At 43.6% G+C, this 15147-nt stretch overlaps 1 protein-coding gene across 4 annotated transcripts in view; it reads left to right on the forward strand.

Moving 5' to 3' along the window:
• caska (calcium/calmodulin-dependent serine protein kinase a) overlaps positions 1–15147 on the forward strand; it is a 170779-nt gene that overhangs the window by 71156 nt on the left and 84476 nt on the right. The gene's annotated exons all lie outside the window — the stretch shown is intronic.

Genomic DNA, 15147 nt, shown 5'->3' on the forward strand with positions numbered 1-15147 from the left:
ATGATGATAATGATCAGTCGATTGTTGACTTCCACCTGTCAAACTCAAACATGTCACACAGCGAGGCGTGAGGTGACAGAGAGGGCAAGTGTGCAGCCCGTCGTGTCGGTGCACAGGCACATGTGAATCCATCCAGAGGAGGTATTGTGTCAATAATCCACAGATAGGTGATGCTGTTGACCATGTGTTGTGCACCCATCGAGATTCTGACCAGATTCAACCACACCATGAGATGCAAGATGGGAGGAGAGAGCAAGGGAACAAGAGTTTACAGCAGATCAAATGAGATATATGGAGTGTGACTATTGGATGGAAGAAGGGAGCACAAAAAGACTGAAGTCTGATTTATACTTTGTTGCATGTCGGTGTCACATGCTGAAAACAGACGATCTACAAGTTCACAATTTGCCGTGTTGTGAGCTTGTGCAATGGCTATTTTCAGCACGCAACGCCATACACCATACAATAGAGTATAAATGAAGCATGAGAGGAGTGCAGGTGGAATCTCTGGAGACAGGAGTATGAGGAAAGTGGGCAGTCTTCTGTGAGACGGGTTTACTACAGCCCATATATCCAGCCAGGTATTTTTAGAAAGCAATGAGAAGCAGTTCATTCCTTCAACCCCACACCCCTTACCCCACCCCTCTTTTTTCCCCTTGTCCCTGCATTCACGTCTCAGTGCACCGTGGTCCGTGGAAGAGTTACCGGTGGCCTTTTGTCTCTTACGACAGGATATTTAACATTCAGAACAGCCGACAAAGAGCAACGGTTTCATTTACAAGGGGGACGGCCTCACAAAAGCCTGGCTCCTATTCAGTTCATCTAATAATGTGAATTTCCTACACTATAATTTGGGTGAATTACTCTGGTCTGTATTTCTTTTTCTCTCTCTCTCTCTCTACCTTCAGCCTCTCATTAACTCATTAAGGTCTTTGGGTCTTACACTTGAATTATAACTCTCCACCAGTTGTGAGGCATCTCAGTGTTGCCAAAATAGCCGCAGCAGAAACAATATCATATTGTGTCTCGTCTTGGTGGGTCTCAAACGGAGTGCTGTGACCTGCACACACTCAGTGTGGTCTTGCTATTTTTGCAGAATGGAAAGTATTAAAGTTATACCATGTAACTTTTTTTATAAAACAAATCTTAAAATTGTCCTAACTGTTAAATCGCTAAAGTTTTAGAACCCCCACTCCGCATCTCTTTATATGTTTTCTACTTAGCCGTGACAGGGGCGGGATTTCCCGGCAAAATTACGTCATCACACTACCGGCCAATCACAGCGAGGGTTATACACTGCCGGCCAATCACAGCGCATCTTGAACTGGGGTCGCTATGGCGGCCATATTTGTAGTCGCCCGTGTGTCTCTATACTCAAAAGGTAATCTCGCCTACCAGGCAGGGTGAAGGAGTCTGTTTCTCCGGAATGCCTGAACGCACAGGAACCAGGGACCCCTCTAAAGATAGCTCTCGGCGAGGTGGAGGCAGACGCGGGGGTGTGAAGGTACGAAAAACGGCCGAAAGACGCGGACGCGACCGCGGTTTGCTATAGGGCTACTGACCACTAGTTGAGCATCTTACACAGTATAGCTTTAAAAAATATGACTTTATAGCTAGATGTTTTCCCAGGGTATGCCTCCTATTTATTCACATTAATAAGTTAAAGAAAATGGGGCCCAAGATGGAGCCCTGAGGGACACCACAGTCCAACTCTGTCAGAGAAGCAGTCACCAAATTCTAGTAGGAACTCCAACCTTAGGGGATGCAAATTATCGATTAATTTATTAATTGATAGTTCCAAATGGATTTTTTTGTCTGAAACCGAAAATGTTTGCAGAAACATAATTGCCTTGATGTATATAACATTAACAAGCACCAACGAGCTTCAAACACACATCTCCCCTTTGCAGTGCTCTATGTCTGTCTCATTTCTCTCAAAAGCCCTTGAATATGATTAAGGATTACTGTGATTATGTTGAGCTCACATTTGACACACACACACACACACACACACACACACACACACACACACACACACACACACACACACACACACACACACACACACACACACACACACACACCATACCTGTAACTTTCACTAGCGTATCGCTTTACTTAACTTTTGCCATTGTGGAACAGCAGACAAAGTGTATGAAATTATGCCATGAAATAACGTTTTTGCCAATTCCTGCGTCAGGACCTGTTCAAAAATCCATTCCTAATGTGTGAACTGAGAATCTCAAGTATTTAAAATGACAAATTTCATCAGAGATGACTCTGGAGAGTCGATTTGCCAGGGACTGCCACCCTGCCATCTTGGAGGCTGAGATAAACTCTTCTGAATCGTTCATATTCTAACACACGCCACATCCGTGGTTGTTCTTGGACCTGTCAGTTGAGTTTTACAAGCTAGCAGTGAAAATCAATCTGAAGAGCTTTCACAGCAGTCAGAATGACAGAACCCATTCCACTTTACATCAGCAGTCCTTTTTTCCCAGAGTAGAAATGTGGATTTCTTGCTTCATTTCTGGTTGGTCTGAAACCTCTGCCTATTCGCTAGTTAATTTCTTAACAACCCTACACCGTAAAATCCTTTATATTAATTCATTTAATAATTAGAGAATCTAAAAATAGACCAAATTGGATATTATATATTATATTGAAGATTTTGCTGTGTAATTATGAAAGGCTCCCACAAGGGCTTGTTTGTGTGAGCCAATATAAAATGATGTTTTGATATTGTAATGTTAGAGAGAGAGGAGCAAATGCTCTGTCCTGTGCAACATTTTGCACACCCATCCTCTCTTAAATGTTCTGCTTCTATATCGCATTTATCCAAAGTGCCTTACAATGTACATTCCACACAAAACCTCATACACCGATCATGGCATGCACAACTGCCTAACAAGGCACCAACCTGCCCAGTGGGCACAGTGTCTTGCTGAAGGACATCTTGATACAAAGCCAGAAGGAGCCACGGATCAAGCCGGAAACCTTCTGTTCCCAGACAGCCTCTACTTCCTTAGCCACTGCCACCCCGATGAGCTCAGCTCCTGTCCTATCTCTAGGCCTGGTCTTGACCACTAAATCAGAATGTACAGATATGTTTGCATTTTGCACATATGAGGAATTTGTCTCTGTGAGATTAAAAGACTCAAGGGGGAGAGACTCCACCTGAACTCTTGGCATGTACTGTACCCATTGGCTGTGGGGCACCTGTCAGTGGCGAGTGCTGGGCAGGAGGAGTAGGACAAAGACTCTACATCCTTCTGGTGGGGGCACCTCACTGGCAGCTGAGTCAGTAGGATATACAACAGACGTGACACCACAGAAATGTGTGGGGAGGAATCAATTGGCATAACTATTAACTACTAAATTGGGGAGAAAAGGGGATACAAATGATTGGCTACTATATTTATACCTATTTACTTAAGATAAAAAGCATCTTACTGAGCAACTATATGAAACTAAACTACTGTATGACAGTCCTACTGAAACTGGTTCATACAAGACTAAATACAATACACATGCGTGTGTTTACAAATTAGTGGGCATGCGTATAATTTGAATGTAGATACGTGTGTGTGCGTGCAGCCGTGCACTCTTGTCAAATTAAGCCTGTGCTTTTGTGAATACAGTATGTGGCCGCCACACCATTTAGATCCAATCACAGAACAGTTTCACTTGAGTTAGCAGCTTTAATGTACTGTAGCACTAAAATAATCACTCAGGTACACTCTATTGCTCTACTCAATCTCCCTCTCTCTCTCTCTCTCTCTCTCTCTCTCTCTCTCTCTCTCTCTCTCTCTCTCTCTCTCTCTCTCTCTCTCTCTCTCTCTCTGTATCTCAGCCAGTGGGTTGGACAGCCAGGAGTCCCAGAGCCCTAAGACAGCGAATGCACTCACGCACGCACACAACATGCACACACAGACACATACACACACAGAGGGCATCTTGTATCACACTGACATACATGCACATTGCACACACACACAACACAAAGACACAAACAGACACATACAGTACATATAAACAAACAGGATATTTTATCCTAGACATGCACGAGGGAGCTCACACACGCGCACGCACGCACACACACACACACACATGCACACACATGTACAATAGTCGGCAGCTTTCCGGAGGTCTGTCTGGCCAATAGGTCAGGCCTCTGAAGGAATGAGGGAGAAAAGCTAGCCAGAGAATGAGTAGAATTCATCATGTTCAACCACCCGCACTTCTCTACTCTCCTCTCCTTAATCTCCTGGCTTCTCCTCCTATTCCCTTTTTGTCTCTCCCACTAGTCCATCTGTGTACCCCCCACCCCACACACACACACACACACACACACACACACACACACACACACACACACACACACACACACACACACACACACACACACACACACACACACACACACACACACACACACAACCACCTCCTTTTCTGGCACCCAACTCTCACTCACAGCTCTGTTTCTCCCACTCTCTTTCTCTTCCTGTTCCTTTCTCTACCCGTTTCTTTCTCCACTTACTCATTTCCTCTCCCCCTTTGCCACCCTGCCATCATAATTGGCAGGGTGGAACTTAATTGCTCCTTTTCTACTCCACTTTCTCCTTTAACTTTCCTCTCCACCATCCTTTCTTCTCCCCTGCCCCAGGTGGTATGGCAGCTAGAGTAGCTACAGAGCACCGACGTCTGACATCACTGCCGCTAGAGGGCGCTATCCCCCTGGGTCATAGCGTAATATTTTCTATTGGAAATCGCATAGGGGAATCAATATTATATGAATTGTGTTCAAAAAATAAACAAATCACCCCTCCCGATTTTATTCATAGTTATGAAGCATCAACTGAAGGTAGAAAACTACAAATTCATTTGTAAGACATTATTTTACAAAGAAATGTACACAGAGTCACATACCTGACACAATTGCCGGGTGGTTTGTTTATTTTTTAGAACACAGTTATTTTAATATAAGAACTGTGCAATCTTAGAAGATTCCCCTTTGGGAAATCCAAAACAACACAATAACGCTGCAATGGTACTCTATAATTGCTTCCTCTCTACTCCATTTACTTTCCTTTCCACTTTTGCCTTTCCTCTCCTCTCCAATTCCTCATTTCCTGTCCACAGTCTCCGTTACCTTCCTCTCCTTTTCCATTCTTCTCCACTTCCCCAGGTAGTTTATTGGCGGCCAGAGCCAGGGGCGCCACAAGGGGTAGGAAAGTGGGACTGAGTTACTAGGGCCCAAGGTGGAGGGGCCCTAGTAACTTTAGCTATTGAAAAATAGCAGATATACAAGCTCACAGCGCGGCTGCAAGCTTGTAGATCTGCTATTTTTGAAAAGTCGTGAAAATGTGCGCAAATCTTTGAATATATGTATTTTTTAAGTGACTCAAATTTTGCTTCTGGGGGGTCCCTGGAACTAAATATTTTGAGATGGGGGGGTCCTTCACATGAAAAAGTTTGAGCATCACTGACATCATGGAAACATAAGTTTCTTGGCACACATTTTCACGATTTTTCAAAAATAGCAGATCTACAAGCTCGCAGCGCGGCACTCGGTGCCGCGCTGTGAGCTTGTATATCTGCTATTTTTCAATGGTTAACATTCATGGGGGTTGTTGACTAACCCATTGTGAACACAAGCGCAAGCCTCACACATTGTGAACGTGTACGCGCACTCGTACACACGCACGCACACACACACACACACACACACACACACACACACACACACACACACACACACACACACACACACACACACACACACACACACACACACACGCACGCACACACACACACTTTGACTCTCAGCAGGAGAAACACGGACCACTGTAGAGATCACATCTGTTCTCTCTCTCTCTCTCCCTCCCTCCTTCCCGCCTGCTTCTTGCTTCTCTAATTCTGCTCTTCTCCCAATTGATTGTTGCTCGGACCAAGCGGGGCCATGCCCAAGACACCAAATGGCTTTGACTGACTGTGTCTGACAGGCATCGCTGAGCAATCGCAGGCTATGGAATGTAGCCTTTCTTGGGTTGACCTGTTATTATTATCATTTCCCATTTCATGTCAAGTAAAAGATAATTGTTGTTCCATGATTATCACAGCATAGCCCACTTGGAGCATTGAATGTCCGTTCTATATTCTGTACTTTGTATTTGAATCATTGAATCATTGACCTATATTTGGGATAGGAGCTGGGGCCTCCCTTTCCCTTTGCACAAAACACATCAATTACATATTTTTCTTTTGATTCCCACATAGCACCAATGCAGTGCAGAGAGAGACTGAGTGAAGTCTTACAGTATTTTGTTTATTTTTTGTAATGTGTGTATCTTTAGACACAATCGCTGCCAGGTATTAATTAATGAATTAATTCATCCGCCACTGCCAGTTTTGTATTTTTCTTCTTTTCTTTTTTTTTTACCTTATTTTCACCGGCAACAGGAACGCACCTTTTGACCAGGATGTAAATAAAAAGCACACATATATTCATATTTTCCTTCTTTATTTCCTTTTTTACACTTTGTACCAAAAGGGGTTAGGATATGTAAGAAGGGCTGTTCAAATAATGTAAGGCTTCTTTCTAGATATAGTATACTTTATTGTCTCCACCAGCCGAGTGTGGTATGCTATGTCCAAAATACAGCTCCTGTAGGATTTTTGTGCCAAAATTGATTTTTCTGCAGATTTTGGTTCTATAGGGTCCAAACTATCCGAAAATGACGGGGGTCAAATTTTCCGACCCCTCCCTCATTTCCTGGGGACGGGTCACTTCAGTTTTGGCCCTATTCGGCTATGTATTCCCAATTTCCCATAGTATTTTTTGCTAAAATTGATTTGTTTGCTGTTTTGGCTTCTATAGGGACCAAACTATCAGAAAATTACGGGGGTCACATTTTCAGACCCCTCCCTCATTTCCTGGGGGCGGGTCACTTCAGTTTTGGCCCTATTCGGCTATGTATTCCCAATTTCCCATAGTATTTTTTGCTAAAATTGATTTGTTTGCTGTTTTGGCTTCCATAGGGACCAAACTATCAGAAAATTACGGGGGTCACATTTTCAGACCCCTCCCTCATTTCCTGGGGCCGGGTCACTTCAGTTTTGGCCCTATTCAGCTATGCATTCCCAATTTCCCATAGGATTTTTTTGCAAAAATTGTTTTGTTTGCTGTTTTGGCTTCCATAGGGAACAAACTATCAGAAAATAACGGGGTTGAAATTTTCAGACCCCGCCCTCATTTCCTGGGGGCGGGTCACAGTTTTGGCCCTATTCAGCTATGCATTCCAATTTCCCATAGGATATTTTTTTTTTTTGCTAAAATTGTTTTGTTTGCTGTTTAGGCTTCTATGGGGACCAAACTATCAGAAAATGACAGGGTTCAAATTTTCATACCCCTCCCCCATTTCCTGAGGCGGGGAGGGGGGGTTTCAGTTTTGGCCCTATTCGGCTCTATATTCCCATAGATTTTTTGAGCGGTGGTCACAACGCTCCTATACGTGGCCGTGTGTGTGGGTCTGTCTGTCTGTCTGTTTGTCTGTCTGTATGTATGTATGTCTCCGTGTCCGTAGCCTGGCCCTGCAGTAACCTTTTCTGACCACACATGTTAAGGGAGGGGCGCTGTTGCACACACACACACACACACACACACACACACACACACACACACACACACACACACACACACACACACACCACCGCTCAGTTCACACGAGTGTGATTTTTTTCTTCTTTTCTGTTTTGGCTTCTTTAGGGACCAAACTGTCCGAAAATGAGGGGGTTCACATTTTGCATGCAATTGAAGATGCCAGGGCAGAGCCCCTGTAGGAAGATCTTCCATGTGTCCCATAGCATGATCTGACGGAGGACGATTATTCTATCAAAGTTCTTATTGTTGATGCCATGGGTTTGCTTCAGAACATGAAAAAGACAAAAAGCTGTCAGATCTTCAGGATGCATTCAACAAACGCATCATAACGATGATGGCTGGCTATGTTGAGGGTCAAGTTGTCTTTGATAGGTAATATTAGGTATATGGATCAGTCGAAAAACACAAAGTCTTCATCCAGAGATGAAGCTCACTATGTCCATCAAGGAACTCCTGACTGTGTGATCAACCAAGGAGAAGTTGACATGTGTTAGGCCAGGGACTGCTTGAGTATTTCTCAAGGGACAGTTCTTTCAAGCTCGTTGTCATATATGATACCTTCATCAAGGGACATGATTTTGAGGAGGTGCACACATTGAAGAGGCTGCTGACACCAATCTCCAATTGCCCTGAGCCCTGAGCTTCCACCAATTGAAGAGAATTGGTGGAATTCAGAGAGTGGAGGGTATGTTCCAGTCAGGTGTCTTGCCCTCCCTGCTCCAAAGGCAATACTTGAGCTCATCACATGTAATGTGGGTGCAAAGCAGGTTGCAAGGGACAGTCAGTCTCTGCAAGTGCTATGGCACTGGACTGGAGACTTTGCCAACAGTATAAAGGCCCATTCTCACTGGGCCAGATTAACAGATAAATAAATATCTTTCTCCATTCAAGTGGATGGTAAGACAGATAAAAAAATATCTGTGACAGATATTTTCTTTTATCTGTATCTTACCATCCACTTGAATGGAGAAATATATTTTTGTATCTGTTTATCTGGCCCAGTGGGAATGAGCCTTAAGGGAGGACATAGATAACAGTGATCATGAATAGATCCTGTATTTGACTAGAATAATAACAGGTCAGAAGTATAAATGCTACCCCATCCTCCTCACTTGAACTGTTCCTACCTAAACTATTGAATATCCTCAGAATATACTGTGAAGTTGTGTATAAAGTACTGTAAAGTACTCCCCCCAGGATATGAGGGAGGGGTCTGAAAATTGGAACCCTGTCATTTTGTGATAGTTTGGTCCCTATAGAAGCCAAAACGGCAAAGAAATCAATTTTAGCAAAACACTGGGAATACATATAGGTGAATAGGGCCAAAACTGAAGTGACCCCCCCCCCCCCCCCCCCCTAGGAAATGAGGGAGGGGTCTGAAAATGTCTACCCCGTCATTTTCTGATAGTTTGGTCCCTATAGAAGCCAAAACAACAAAAGATAAAATATGTTTTAGCAAAACAATCCTATGGGAGATTGGGAAAACATAGCCGAATAGGGCCAAAACTGAAGTGACCCGCCCCCAAGGAAATGAGGGAGGGGTCTGAAAATTTGACCCCCGTCATTTTCTGATAGTTTGGTCCCTATAGAAGCCAAAACAGCAAAAAAAGCCATTTGGGCAAAAAAATCCTATGGGAAATTGGGAAAACAAGGCCGAAAAGGGCCAAAACTGAAGTGACCCGCCCCCAGGAAATGAGGGAGGGGTCTGAAAATTTGACCCCCGTCATTTTCTGATAGTTTGGTCCCTATAGAAGCCAAAACAGCAAAAAAATCAATTTTGGCAAAAAATTCCTACAGGAATACATAGCATACCGCACTAGTATGTTTTCCCCTCCGTCCGTCCGTCCGTGCGTGCGTCCGTCCGTCCGTCCGTCCGTGAGTCCTCTCAGTTTGTGAGCGCCTAATCTCAGTCGCCGTTGGCCCGATCGCTGCCAAAGTGAGCACACACATTCCCTGGATGCCAATCTAGAACCTCTGCCCTACATTTTTTAAATGGGCCTTTTCTAGCGCCACCTAGTGGCCGATGTTCGCAAAACACATTTCTGTGCACTACTCTTACAGATTTTGTCCAAAAATCATACAAATCGGTAGGCAGTATCTCAACAGTCATGTGATCGACACGGATCTGTCCGATTTTGCATATTCCATCCTGATTGGCTAAGATTGGCTTCCAAAGTTTGTAGGATCGAGCCGTTTGGAACAAAATGCCACAAATCACAAACGCAAAGTGCGATTATCATGAAATCGCGCACACACGTTCCCACTAGGCCGAGGAAGAAATGCCACTTATTTTTTTTTAAATCAGCCTCATGGTGGCGCTATAACAGGCCGATTTGTGGTTTTACCTATAACTCCACCGATCAGTTTCAAACTTTGCAAGCACACTCCCTAGAAGCTAAGGATAAACCTTTGCCCTGCATTTTTCACTTAAGCCTTTTATAGCGCCACCTTTGGGCCGACTTATGTAAAACACATTTTTGGATATTACTTCTTGAGATTTTATCCAAAAATCACGCAAATCGGTACACAGTATCTCTATAGTCATGTGATCAAGTCCGATCCGTCTGATATTTCATATGCCATCCTGATTGGCTAATATTAGCTTCCAAAGTTTGCCTGGTGGAGACCTGTGCTCGGAAGAGCACTGCTTCTAGTTGTAATTATTTTGTACTGATACACCTTAAATTGGAAACATTACATATTTTATTTCCTGATTATTATGCACACTCGTTTTTGTGAAGAGAATTTTTGTTGAGAAAGGGTGTGATGTTATTGTGTTATTGTGATAATTGTGGCACAAATAAATAATGTCTCTTCCTTAATCCCTCATCTCCGGCAGTAGTTGTGAGGGGGGAGTGGGGGGGGGGGGGGGGATGTGAATGGCGGTGGGGCCGCCAGAAAGCGTAAAAGCGACTAGCAGGAGTGGCCCTCAAGGTAGCTGCTTATCCCAGCTTTAGTAGCATTAGCATCATGTGCAGGGCTAGAGCGCGCCTTGCGTTGGTCCTCTGAGGATAAGATTAATGTTCGCGCAGAGACCAGGAGCAACACACGCACACTCATGACTTCAACTCAAGGCTTAATTAAATGTCAGCTCATAACAAAACACAGTACAGTGTGTGCGCGTGTGCGCGTGCGCGTGTGCGTGTGTGTGTGTGTGCGTGTGTGTGTGTGTGCGTGTGTGTGTGTGTGTGCGTGTGCATACGTGCGTGCTTGCGTGCGTCCTCGCATGAGAATCATGTAATTGTCTGTTTCTGTTAACTCATTCTGTGCCTATCCCGAACATGTTCGGGATATGTTCAATCCAAAACAATTTTTTTTTTATTAATTGACTTACCCTGAGCTGCTTGTAGAGTCGTGGGTGGTCCTGGCTCGTCCTACGCTAGCCAGCTAGCCATTTTACATGGTCCGACGATATATTCCATTAATGGTTTAAAATACATTTTTGAGACCCCCAATGTTCACCGAATGTTCAGCGCCGCTTCCGGAACGTAGTCCAGTGTGCCTATCCCGAACATGTTCGGGATTTTTAATGAAATGAATAAAATGATCCGAGGCCTTCTGAAGCCTGAGCCTAAATTTAAAATCCAGTGGTCCAAATCCTGGGGAAGCCATGCCGGCCGTGAGCCGCGAACGTAGCCGCGAATCGCCGCCGAATCCAATGAAAAACCACATCTTTGGAGGCCCATATCTCTGGATTGTGTTTTTAGGGATGTGGCGCGAGGTTTATTTACGGCGAAATCGCCGAAAAATGATCTTTAAAATGACAAAATGGGAATAGCTATTCTGTTAGCATTATCATCCGGGACCTTTCCATGACATGCACGAACGTGAGCACGCGCGTCACTGCAACGTGAGTCCCCGGATGCTAATGCGCTCGCCTATGGGAGAAAGCCTGGCATTCTTTGGCGCCATCTAGGGGCTGGCACTGGTAGGGTTAAGTTACATCTCATTTGCTTCTCTTCGGTACAATACATTTGCCAACAGTAAACATGGGAATGCCATGCTGTGAATATGGAATATCCAGGCGCAATATCTGACTGAGCATTGCTTGTGTTGGCACATGACGGCTATTTCAGTCAGGAGCGTGCAATATTGCAGAAGAGGATATTAAAAGTTAATGCAGTTAAAATGCTCGGTAATGCAATTCAGTTTTGAGTGTGTGCATAAAGTGGAAAGGTTACAGTATGCATGTGATATATGTCTTTATATGGCCTTCAGCACCAAGCCTTCTCTCTTAGAACAGCTACTGCCAGGAAGACAGACAGACAGACAGACATATGGAACATATGAATGCATGGATGTTGGATGGTAGAAAAGGATACATCACAATTGCAGGTTATTGTCTCCGCCAGGCTGAAAGGCACAAACACACACACACACACACACACACACACACACACACACACACACACACACACACACACACACACACACACACACACACACGGACAGACGGACAGGGGCGAAAACATAGTCTCGGCCTGGTGGGGACGATAAGAAGTAAATGAGGAGGAATCAATAATATGATGATCACTAACGTTATGGGGATGATGATGAGTATGGGAGTAGGACATACTGTAATACATGGGTCTTCAACAGGGGGTCTGGGACACTCAGGGGGTCCTCAGAGTCACTACAGGGAGGGGTCCTCCAAATCTTTGTGTGATAGAAACTTTTTCCTCCTTTTTTATATTAATCACTTGAACCCTAGCGTCCACTCCATATTCTGAGAACTTTAGCCAAAAATATCTGATCTACAAGCTCACAATGCCTCGCGCTGTGAGCTTGTAGATCGGCTATTTCTGGCAAATAGCTTTGGTGCAGAGGGGAAAAAGAGCAGACTAAGTACAGAGTGAAAGGTCAAGTTTATTAAGTATTGATGGTTCAAGTGGTTAAATATCTGAAAACACAAATTGACATGAATCCAAAATACACTGATGATTGTGCTGTCAAACGATTGAACTATATGGAATCTATGAAAAGTTTGAGGGGGTCCCTGCTTCATCTCAACTAAGGGGTCCTTGGCCTGAAAACGTTGAAGACCCTTGCTGTAGTAGAACAAGTAAACATATATCTACATGTAGTTAAAATGACATTATGACCAAGTAAACAAGGAAGCAAACACACACACACACACACACACACACACACACACACACACACACACACACACACACACACACACACACGCAAATAAGCATTTATGAAGTTATGTCTGTGCACAAATTAAATCACAGTTTTAGTCACATGCAATGGTTAATGACAACTCCCCCTAATGTTACTGGTGTTAATTGTTGCATCATTTATGTTGCATTGTGGACAAAATGTTACCCCCTTTTTCAGAGCACTGCAGCCTCCTACATTGGACAGAGAGAGATGCCCATGCATTACACACTTAAAGTATTAAACTCCACAATGTGGCTCTGTGTGGCTTTGTATCCAATGTGGAGACTCCAGGGTTTATGCTCATATCTCCACCCTCCATCTATCCCGTTTAAGATGACAGAACAATTCACCATTTGCATTACGGGGAGACGTGTTGGAATATTGATTGGTTCAAGCTATTTCGTTGCTGTCCCCAGGCACATCACTCTTGTCACAAAATCTGAGGCTCCCTCATATGACATCTAGCTATTTTCTCTCTTCCTGCGCAGTTTTTTCCCCCCATTCTCCTGCCGAAGAAGAAATGTACGTCTGTCATCTTTAACACAACGCTGTTTTGTATTCATCGTAGCAGTGGTAGTCTCTCCAGTGACACCCCCACATACATGTAGATACTAGATATCCCCCCTTCTTCTCAGCTTTATTAACCCTCCCCTTTACGGAGCTAATTAAAGTGGGAGAAGCGTATTGCAATAGGTAGCACTGAACACTAGGGCTGTCTCAATTATTACATAATCGTCTAATCTCAATTATTTGACAGATTTGCAATTATTTTGTCATAATCGTCATAATCGTTTACATGTTGAAAAATGTTCATATTTTCAAACATTAAAAAAAGTGGAAATAGCAGATCTACAAGCTCACAATGCATTGCATTACAACGCGTTGTGAGCTTGTAGATCGGCTATTTCCACTATCAATGTTCTTTTTCAAGTATAAAGTTGTCAAATATGTAAGTAATTTCTTTGTATATTTAGGTTATGTGTCATATGTGCCATTTGCAACTTCAAAGCCTACAAGCCAAACAGGAATGTAATTATCAATGACAGAAACACAATTAAATCGTTAATCACAATTATTTGAGTGACAATTAATCGTCATGTAAAATGTCATAATCATGACAGACCTACTGAACACTGACACTGTAAGTAATGAGCTAAACAAGCATCATTTGGAAACCAAACTGCAGGAAGACCTGTTGCCGTTTCACATAACGCCTGTCTGTGATGTGACATTGCAATGTGAGCAGCCTACGGTAGCGTGACCTTAAAGGACAACTCCGCCCTAAATCACTTCTAGGCTCATTTTCCTACTTATATTGATCCAAAAAGACTGTCCATGGGGTCTATTAGGCACAAATGCCCATGTTGTCCAGTTTCCCCAGCAGAACCCTGCAGCTCTCATAGCATAGAGTGGAGCCTATAAGCCTATCGCTTTTACACTATTTGTTATGGTTAAAAGTTTTTTTAACCACAAGTTTTTTCATGAATGTGTTACTAGTTGTCATTACAAACACATCCATGCCATCGTTGTCCCACAAAAGTCATGACACTCTGCTAAACAGATGTTATGCTTTTATGTGTTTTGCCAAGTCCCGGAAAAGACACACTGTGATTGGCCAATACAGTCACTTTGATTGGCAGTTGTGCCGAATGCTCACCCCAAAACATGATTTTTGCCATTGTGGTGGCTTGTGTGGTGCAATCAAGGCATGGATGTGTTTGTAATGACAACTAGTAACACAGTCATGAAAAAATAAATCACTTTTGACCGCAACAAATAGTGTAAAAGCGATAGGCTTATAAGCTCCACTCTATGCTATGAGAGCTGCTTGGTTCTGCAGGGGAAAATGGACAACAGGGGCATTTGTGCCTAATAGACCCCATGGACAGTCTTTTTGGATCAATATAAGTAGGAAAATTAGCCTAGAAGTGATTTAGGGCGGAGTTGTCCTTTAATTAGTGCACTGTGCAGCTCTACATTTTGCATTAGTCCTGTGAGCGGTAAGCGCCAAGCAACATAAAATCCCATCTCAGCTTCCTGACATGCAAGCGTTTTAATCGTTGAGCAGGGAGTGCTGCGAGATTCAGCTTCTCCTCCAAGAGGGATAAAGAAGATGTCAGATTGTCATTTGAAAGATTCCCTTTGGCTCTGCTCCCTTGTTAGGGATGCTGTAGAAGAAACCGTTTTCTTTAGAGAGATTGTAGGTGTTTTTCAGCACTTGCTTCTGACGATGATGAAGAATGCATCATGCTAGCCTAGAATCAAGCCATCCAGGCTCCTGGTGAATCATGACCACAACACCTTTTGATTCTGTCAGA

This window comes from Nannobrachium achirus (genome assembly GCF_963921795.1).
Source record: "Nannobrachium achirus genome assembly, chromosome: 22".
NCBI lineage: Eukaryota > Metazoa > Chordata > Actinopteri > Myctophiformes > Myctophidae > Nannobrachium > Nannobrachium achirus.